The following is a 10,014-nucleotide window of genomic DNA, read 5'->3' on the forward strand; positions in this document are numbered from 1 at the left end:
TCCATTGACTGTGCATTTACTATGGTAGAGTCACCAGTTGTGAAGCACACCCACAGTGAAAAAGCCAAAAACCAGGTGATCAAGAAGCAAACAATCCAGGCGGATTACATAGGCAGAGCCCATTTCATTACAGTTAGGAAGAATCAAACTGTTCCATCCTGAGTCACGGCCTCTCCCCACACTCAGCATTTGTAATACATAGCATATTCAACTCTGTACTTATGCATACTATTGCTGTACTTGTAGAGTTGTACTTGTGCTATTGTGTTTGTAGTATTTTAGATGTAGTGTTGTAGCCTATTGGTAAAATTATAACAGCAGTGTGGTAGTTGTGTTGCACCATTGTTATTCTAGTGTTGTGAGTAGTATTGTAGCTGTGAACGTTTAACTTTAGACTTGCAGTTGTATCAATTGAGTGCTGTAGTCTTGTAGAAGCTTTGCAGATTTGTTGTTGTTGTAACATTGTAGTCATAATTTTGTAGTATGATTAGTGTAGTTTTACTTTTGTTGGTGTTGTATATTTCAGTTGCAATGGTTTATTGGACTTTGTAATGATAGTGTGTGTTATATTGTGAAATGTTAGGGTTGTGGTGCTGATATTGCAGTATGTGGTGTTGTAGCTAACATCGGAATGTTGGAGTTGAAGTAGTAACGTAGCTGAAGCATTTTAATTAAAATTATGTATTTTTGTGGTGCAAACAAGGGGAATAGGGTCTGCAAAGCTGTCTCAGACACACAAATCCACCCTAAGCAGTATTTAACGCTACAACAGATGCATAGATGCTACTTGCCATAAAAAGTACTTCAATATCTCAGGGGTAGTAAGCGCTATATTATTGCAATTACTGTACAAAACAACAGAGGCAGCAGATGAAGCACATAAGAATAGTACTACTGTTTCCCTTGGCAATATCTAGAGCATGGGTACTCAAACATTTACTCAAGAGCCACAAAGTACACAAATCACAATCTGGGGTGTGCTTGAGGGCCGCATTGATGCTGGGCAATCTCCAGAGACAGGGTGGGATGGGTGATTATCAGGATAGAAAATAAACCACACCTTTTTCAAAAGATTACTGGAGAATGCTTTCTTTAAAATCATTCTTTGCACTTTTTGCCTACATGCCAAGTCTGTAGCAGTCCTGCTTCAGTGTTCCAGGTCCATACGTTATAAGTTGCCCCAGTCCAGCTTTTTTCTTTGAATTCTGGGACTTATATCATTATGTATTCCATTACAAAACAGGACTAGAAATCCCACAAAATTAAGAAAAAGCATGGACTGGAGCAGTACATTATATTTGGACCTGTGAAACTTGGCACCTTTGGTAGTGATCAAACTGTGCTTTCCTACCGAAACAATGCATTTCCACATATTAGTTGAACTTGCAATATTTTATTTATTTATGATATGTGCATCTCATTCATATGCACTCTCCTGTAGGTTAAGGACCAATAAAATACCACTGACTATCAAAATCAAATAAGACTTTATTTCGGTTAATATTTCAAACCATAAAAAGTACATACATTGATTACTTTATCAAATTGCACATCAATACATTATTAAAAAACATTATACACAAATATCATTAAAATCATCATGATTGTTTAGTTAGCAGAAGATGGCCTGCTGGTCCTGACATAGTACAATATCGCTTAAAAAAGATCATAGGTCTAAGCAAGTTCTTATTCTCAGTGCAAGTTTTAAAAACGACAAAATATGGAGTACACAGTCCTGGTGCAAAAGCTGCAAATAGATGAGGGCAGGTCTGATTTGTTTAAAATCCAATGATCTCAGCAAATCAACAAGAAAGTAGCGTCTGGGATAATCATAAAACCTACATAAAAATATAAAATGTAGCAAATCCTGGGGAGACTTCCCGTCGCAGCCACAGGGAGCTACATGTTTACTAAAAATGTCTGATATGGGTCTTATTAAGAGCTGCTGAAAAGTGTTAAATCTGAACCTAGTCAGCAGAAACTTTTCATGTGAGCTGAAGGCACAAGCCAAGTAGGGCTCCATTCCACCACACGACTTTAGCATAATAAACTTTCTAACACTTGGTTTCAGCACTTCCACACTTTCTCTGTCCGCCATTTTAAACTTGAGATAGGCTCTTTTTACCGCTGTTATGTCCCCCTTCACAATGCCACTCGGGTGGGAAAACAGTTTAGGGCACCCCAGCATTTCAAAGCAAGATTTCAAGTATTTGAGCCAGGGGATGCGCATACAGCTATCCTGAGATGTTACATCCCGTACAATCTGGTGAGTGAGTGGTATCTCCTTGTTAAGCCACAGTGAGACCCAGCAGGTCAGTGGCTTCAGTGCTAGGTTATCGCATAAAAACGGTGTCCCTAACTCCTCGTGCACCACAAGGTTCGGGGTACTCGCAGGGACACATAGTAACCGTTTAAAGAAGGTGTTTTCGATAACCTGTAATTGAGTAGTAGACACATAGCCCCACAGTTCACTGCCGTACACCGCCGTGGCTACAGACTTAGCATTATATAACTTAATCATTGCTGATATTGGTTTCTTTCCTATCTTTTTCGCAAGATTAAGGATGGTTCCATTAACCCTCAACATATCATTCTTCTTCTTCACCAGGTGAGGGGCCCAACTTAACTTCGAGTCAAATAGCACACCCAGATAGGAAAAAGTCTCTGTGACCGGAATGGGACTATCATCAAGCTTAAATACAAAGTTCTTTCTTGGGCGTTGGCCAACCTGCATTATATAGGACTTAGAATTATTGACCATTAGGTCCCTTTCAGACATAAAAACATTAAAAGCAGTTAAAAGTGCCTGGAGCCCCTTCTCTGTGCGCGAAATTAAAACCGCGTCATCCGCGTATAACAGCACGGGGATGCCCCTTCTACCTACTCTGGGGCAATCCACCTGTATAGATTGTAGAGCTGCATCCAAATCGTTAATATAAAAATTAAAAAGAAAAGGGGCAAGAATACATCCCTGACGTACTCCTTTATTTATCATAAACTTATCAGTGGTGTCCCCATTGGATGAATATCTACTATTTTTATAAGTACCTACTTACCCACTCCCCACACTTACTAACCCAGCCTATTGTTATGTTATGTTAATTAAATTTAATATAGTGCATGACTCCCCCGTGGACATCTCAGTGCTGTTGGTAGTTGTACCAAGTATCGTCAGAGATTGGTAGTTGAATAAAAAAAAGAAATAGGTGGGCTTTAAACAATTTCCTAAATTTACAATAGTTCAAACAGGTACGAAGATGCAGCTGGAGCTTATTCCAATAGTTGGGGGCCAAGTAAGAGAAAGCTCTCCCCCTGCATCTAGTCAGACGGATGCGGGGGGACACAGCAGGGCTTTATCACAGGATCTTAAGCTTCTGTTGGGTACGTACGGTTTAATTTTCAATTGCACATAGCTAGGGCCTTTGCCCCTTACCTCGTTGTAGATGGGACAGTGTATCTTAAAAATGCTTTTTTAGGTTTTGCCTAGGCAATGCGTACGAAGTACGCATGCGCTAGCAAAATCTAATGTTTTCCTCTGTGGGGTCGGGTATCCGCCCCCTCCTCGCCCCCTCCTCCCATTGGCTAGCTCCATAAATGGAGGCTAGCCATTGGGAGAAGGCTCTGTCCGTCAATCCCGGACGCGATTCGGGGGCGTTCCCGAGAATTTTTCTCTTTTGGCCACGTCATGCAGCGGTGGGCGGGGCTTTTTTTTTGGGCTCATCGAGGTTTGTTTGGGCCATTTGGCGGCCGACCGCCGGCCGAGGAAGTCCAGGTGAGTGGTTCCTTTCCTTTCCTGTCCCCCCGCTGTCGGTTCCTTTCCTGCCCCCCCCCCTCCTGCTGGCCGTTCCTTTCCCGCTCCCCCCCCTCCGGCTGGCCGTTCCTTTCCCACCCCCTCCCGCTGGCCGTTCCTTTCCCGCCCCCCCCCCCTCCCGCTGGCCGTTCCTTTCCCGCTCCCCCCCCCTCCCGCTGGCCGTTCCTTTCCCGCTCCCCCCCCCCCTCCCGCTGGCCGTTCCTTTCCCGCTCCCCCCCCCCCTCCCGCTGGCCGTTCCTTTCCCGCTCCCCCCCCCTCCCGCTGGCCGTTCCTTTCCCCCCCCTTCCCCCTGGTACTGGTGGTAGGTACCCAAGGCTCATGAATAATTAAAACAATTGTCACCGGTACCAGACCTTGATAGGCCTCACATGAAGAACCATGGTATTCTTGCTAAAGATTTCACGATATGGTACAGTGAAACCATGCAAGCTTCGGCGGGTGAAGCTTACTCAGTCCATTGGTACCATGGAGGTGAAGCTTGAGCAGTGGGACTAGTGAGGTACAGCGCTGGGCATGGCCTGCGGGCTTTTTGCAGAAATAACAATAGTGGCGCCGCCCCCTTGCGTCTCTTTTAGCATGGGAAAAGCCCAGCACTGCCAGCTCCTCTGAAGGATTCGTGGAAAGTATAGACGGGTGGTGGTGTTTCCTGAGGCACCCCAGAGCAAGAACGCCCACGGCTCCTCTGTGAAGCAGCAGGAGACACTGACGAGCACTTTACAAATCAAAGTCCGACAAAATCTGTCATAAACTACAGACCGAAGGTGTGTTTACAAATCGCTTAAGGCATGCTGTTTTTTTTTTTGCAAATGGTGGTTTCTGCCAACCAGGAAGTAGAAACTGCCACATACGGACCCCGTGAGCAGCGGGACCATTCCCGATGGACGTCGAGAAATGTCATTTTCTCACGTTGGGCTCTGCGTTCAGCAAGATGCCGCTGGTGCTTCTAGGCACCTGCACTGAACACATCTGTCTTTTGAGTACGAGTTGTCTGGTTTAAACTTAGTGTACCAAGGATCTGAGGTCTCCTTTAAGGGTGTGGTGGGTCGCATTTGTTGAGGTACACCTGTGTGGCACCTACAGGATCACATTGGTACCACCAGCCATTTGCTACTGGTGAATTGTCAGAGTATTTCTGTGATTTACAAGTCAGCCTTGCAATCAGACATACCGCATCGCTCAAAATCTGTTAACAAAATATATGGCAGCAGGGTGCCACGCATTTGCACCATTACCGCACAACTATAAAATGTGTCTGAATGTGAGAAAGCACACCCTTCGGCCCTGTTGGAAACAGAAGCCCTATGGCAGTGCCCGCTATGTCCAGCTAGTATCACTGCCTCAGCTGAGATCTGCGCAATCACCTACACTCTGCTCATTCAGTGCTTGGCCTCTCTGCTGAAACTATCATCGACAATGGCAATTTCGGTGGTGGTTTTGTGAGAAGAGACGAGCGGCCCAGTATAGCAGTAAGACCTCTAGACTTTCTGTCTATTCTGTGTATCCATCCGTCTTTATCCGTGTAAACTATCTACCGTTGCTTTTATTATAGCGCCTGCGCTCACAGAGGTTTTATGGCGCTAGATGCTGATATTAGGTTGATGGGAGGGTGCCAATGGAAACCCTCAGTGCAATATTTCGTTTTCGTTTGTTCCTGGGTTTCGTGGCTCAGATGCCCCTGTGTGCCTCACAAGTTAGATCACCACCTGTTTTTTTTTGTCTTCATGGCTCACAGGCATCTCTCGAGGGATGGGCGGTGCGGTGTTCAGACATTGCCCACGCGGTGTTTGCCATCACTGGCTCAGCATAAGGAGCATTTTTGTGACCGAGCAGAGCGGGTCACACAGTGAATTTAGCCAATGGCTGCATCGGCTGAGCCGATGCTCCTGTCTGTGTGCTGCAGTGGGTGTGAACAAGTGGATGACACAACAGCAGGTCCATGCATGTAGGGGGCTGGCTGCATACCCCTAACAGTAAACATGTTAGACAAATCATTTTAGTAATATAAAAAGGTCTTGGTTACACAACTCAGGGGTGGCCCTGACAAATGCCATAGTTGCTAAATACCAACGCCGTGTGATCCTGAGCGCACCTCGTGCCTAGTTCTTCCATCACCCAAAATTCCTGTCTTTTTATCCCATTCTTACAGGTGCTTCTTCATCCCTGCTTTCTCTCTTGGTCCCAATTTCTCTATCCTTCTCTACCTCCTTTTTCTACCTTTATTTTTTTTTCATTTGCTCCCCCTTCCTTCTTCCTTCCTGTCCTTCTCTTTCTCGTTGATGTTATCTTTCTCACTGTTGTTTTATCTTTCTCTACCCCCTTGTCATTATATTCCTAGCCTTCTATTCATCCCTGCTTCTCAATGTTAACTGTTTTCCTTTCCTTTTCTTCATCCTTCTTTCTTCCCTGGATACTGCTTTCTATCCTTCTCTTTTCCCTTTGTCACTGTCTTCCTATGCGCCGGTGTCCTCCTCGGAAGGATGAACAGCGGATTCCGCTGAGCCAGGATCACATCTTTGCCTCTTTTGGCCAGAGGCAGATGTCGTTAAAACCATGAACCATCCTAAAGTGATGCAAATCCCGCGTGCAAACACACCTACACATACACATGGTGGGAGCCAGAGTATTATACAGTATTAACCCCCTCAGGGCGGGCTGATACTTACAGGTGAGTGCAGCGCGCATGGCGGCGGGCGAGGGTACGAGGCACAGCTCCTGTGCTCGGAGTGGGCTCGGCAGGTCATAGAGGCACCAGGGAGGGGGCCCCTCTCCTCATTGGCTGGCACTCAGAGCTGTCTGTAAGGGCGGAGCACCGTTACCTTTGCCCGGGGAGGGAGGGAACCAACTCCAGGCAGGGAGTCCGTCCAGCTGGTGTGAGGAGGGGCACAAGGTGTGTCAGCGCTTTCGCAGCGCCTGCCCCTCCACTGATTCACACGGGGAGGGAGGGGGGACGCTGGGTCTCAACCCCGTGATTAAAAGTCTATTTACAAGTCGGGCTTATAGTCATGTCGTAAACTTTATTGCGGAAAGGTAATCCTGTCTGATGCAATCCCTGCTGCATTTCACGTTTTATCTTATCTTGCATTTCCTCGGAATATGTGCTTTTTTCAAGCTGTGTTTTTCTGCATTTCTTTCACGCAGCATGAGCCTCGTACATGCTCTGAACTCAGTCACAGGGTGAGTTCCCGTTGAGGGTGGTTGTGAGGGGCACGAATGAGACATCTGGGGTTGAGGAAGGCAGTGTGAGTTTCTCGTAGTACCTTGTCATCCGGACCTAATTTGAGCCCGTGTTTAACAGTGAGGTTCCCCTGGTGCTCAGATTTGGGGACCTGTTCTCTTATTTTTCCCTTATCAGACTTTGACGTAGAACAAGAGACAAACAAGCATTTACAATGCAACGGTTTTGCCTTTGGAAAAGTTAGAGCTATTGGCATTGTAAATGACAATTTCTTTATTTATGTGTTCGTTTTGAAAACTGATAAATAAATGGCATTGTCCTTTACAATGCCAATAGCTTAATCTCTCGCAAATGCCACACACACCGAACCCCCCACACAGAGCCCCCTCACACACACAGGGCCCCCCTACACACACACCCACAGAGCCCACACACACCCACACAGAGCCCTCACACACACTGCGAGACCCCCCACACACCCAGACGGAGCCCTCCACACACCCACGCAGAGCCCCCCCACACACACCCACAAAGAGCCCCCCACACACCCACACAGAGCCCCTCCACAGACCCACACAGAGTCCCCTCACACACCCACAAAGAGCCCCCCCACACACCCACACAGAGCCCTCCACACACCCACAGAGCCCTCCACATACCCACACAGAGCCCCCCACACACCCACACAGAGCCCCACACACACCCACACAGAGACCCACACAGAGCCCCACACACACCCACACAGAGCCACCCACACAGAGCCCTCCACACACTGCGAGCCCCCTGTGCAAGTTATACACTGTTGTTAGAGATGAACCGACCGCATAGGTAACCAATAGGTGTAAAAAGGACTTCAAAGGTGACAGACTGGGGAGAGAGATGATGATGTAGGAGTGAGAGATAGAGGGATTGTGCAGATAAAAGAGGAGTGTTAAAAGGGTTGTACACAGCAAGAAGTCTGAGAGGGAGTGTGTAGATAATGGGTAGGTTTGGGTGGGAGAAGCTCTTTGTGTAACATCAGTTGTACAAAGGATTGTACAGGCAACAAACAAGTGTGAAAGGGGCTGCAATGATGTACACTGGTGAAAGGGAGTGCTGCAGACAATAGCGAGGTGTCACAGAGGAACAGCAGACAGTAGGTAGGTGTGAGATAGCTGGGCTGTGAAACTAACTCAAAGATGGGAAAGGGTTCTTCACAGGCAAGAGACAGGTGTCAAAGGGTGTAAAATACTTTTGCACAGAGCAGGCTGTGAGAGATGGGGGAAAGCAAGTCACAATGCACTTTATTTCCAACAGGCTTGTGTTATCTGCAGAAAATGGTCAGCACCAAAGGAGATCAACATGAGGCCAAGTGAAGGCACCCAAGGGGTGCAGCAGTAGATTAACCACCCAAGAGGGGGATTTAGAAAGTACCACATAATCACAGTACATTAAGAGCACAACACAAAGCCTTGTCCGTGCCAGAAAGTAAGGGGTATAACTAAATGCATACGTACCACTAACGTCAATTTCTGTGGCTTAATGTGCAGTTTCATGCCACAAAAACTATAACTGAGCTCACAGTATTACAATGGACAATGCATCGCTTCCAGTTCACACTGGTCATTGTATAATTATGTAAGGCAGGGTGCCTATTTTGGAGGCGAACGTAGCAGACAATCTGTAACAAAACTATTTAAAAAAAAAAAAGAAATGTCACATGTATTTCTTTCCGCTGAGGTATAAAGATGCTTAAAGCACAAGTATTGACAAAAACAACAGAAATGGCCTTTGGGACTCATTGATTTTGCCACTGGTTTTTAGCAATGATCTACTGCGTGCATGTTGTTGTGAGTGTGTAAGAGGCATGCGTGTGGTTGTCAGTGTGTGAGGGGTGCGCGTGTGGTTGTGAGTGTGTAAGAGGCGTGAGTGTGTTAGGCGTGCGTGTGCCTCCAGAGTGCTGGTCTGTGAAGGGTGCGCGTGGGGCTGATGGCGTGCGTGTTGTTAGTGTGTAAAAGGCGTGCGTGTGGTTGTGAGTGTGTAAGAGGCGTGCGTGTGGTTGTGAGTGTGTATAAGGTGTGCGTGTTGTTGTGAGTGTGTATAAGGTGTGCGTGTGGTTGTGAGTGTGTAAGAGGCGTGCGTGTGGTTGCGAGTGTGTAAGAGGCGTGCGTGTGGTTGTCAGTGTGTGAGGGGTGCGCGTGTGGTTGTGAGTGTGTAAGAGGCGTGCGTGTGGTTGTCAGGATGTGAGGGGCGCGCGTGTGGTTGTGAGTGTGAGGGGTGCGCGTGTGGTTGTGAGTAAGAGGCATGCGTGTGGTTGTGAGTGTGTAAGAGGTGTGCGTGTGCCTCCAGAGTGCTGGTCTGTGAAGGGTGCACGTGGTGCTGAGGGCTGTTGTGAGTGATTGCTGCAGCATGGGTGTGTGCCTGAGCTGTCAGTGGGGCCAGACTGCTAGAATGAGAGCACGGTGTGTTTGGGGTGCTGTGGGGAAAGGACGGCCTGTAGTCTGGAAGAGTCGGAGATGCAAGAGCTGAGTGGAAATGGCCTCCTGTGGGGCACTGGCTGTCATGTGCGGGGCGTCAGTGAAGCCCCGGGTGTGACCAAGGCATGTGTGTACCTGCGCCAAGGATCCAGCGAGATGTCTCGAGCAAGGACACCTGGTACAAGCTGAGCCCTGATGATGAGACGTAGTCCCCGGCAGTGACGTCACTCCTAACGCGCACATCTTTTCTATTGCAGTGACTGACGTGGTTGACCTGGACCTCGGCCTCTCGGGCCGCTCCGGCGGGATGGTCACAATCACCGTGCTGCTGGCAGTGGCGCTCTTCACGCTGGTTCTGGCTCTCATTGCAGCACTGGTCGTTGGGCGGGAAAAGTCACCGCTCCCCTAAAGATGGCATCGGCCATCACAGTGACTGACAGACACTTGCAGCACATCCCTCGCGCCCCATGAATGGAAATCACATGTTGTGCTTAGGGGGGACGTTTCTTCCAAAAGCACCCGCTTCAGAGCATTGTCCCAGCAGATTCATGTAGATGACCTTTCAGCTTTTG

The 10,014-nt window shown here is 47.7% G+C and overlaps 1 protein-coding gene across 1 annotated transcript in view; it reads right to left on the minus strand.

The window, feature by feature from the left end:
* NT5C2 (5'-nucleotidase, cytosolic II) overlaps nt 1-6,494 on the minus strand; it is a 509,579-nt gene extending 503,085 nt beyond the window's left edge. Inside the window, exon 1 of the mRNA XM_078643682.1 lies at nt 6,475-6,494. The gene's annotated coding sequence lies outside the window, so the exon portion shown is untranslated. The remainder of the gene's footprint in view (nt 1-6,474) is intronic.
* Between the last annotated feature and the right edge of the window lie 3,520 nt (nt 6,495-10,014).

The sequence above is a fragment of the Lissotriton helveticus genome, chromosome 5_1 (genome assembly GCF_964261635.1).
Source record: "Lissotriton helveticus chromosome 5_1, aLisHel1.1, whole genome shotgun sequence".
NCBI lineage: Eukaryota > Metazoa > Chordata > Amphibia > Caudata > Salamandridae > Lissotriton > Lissotriton helveticus.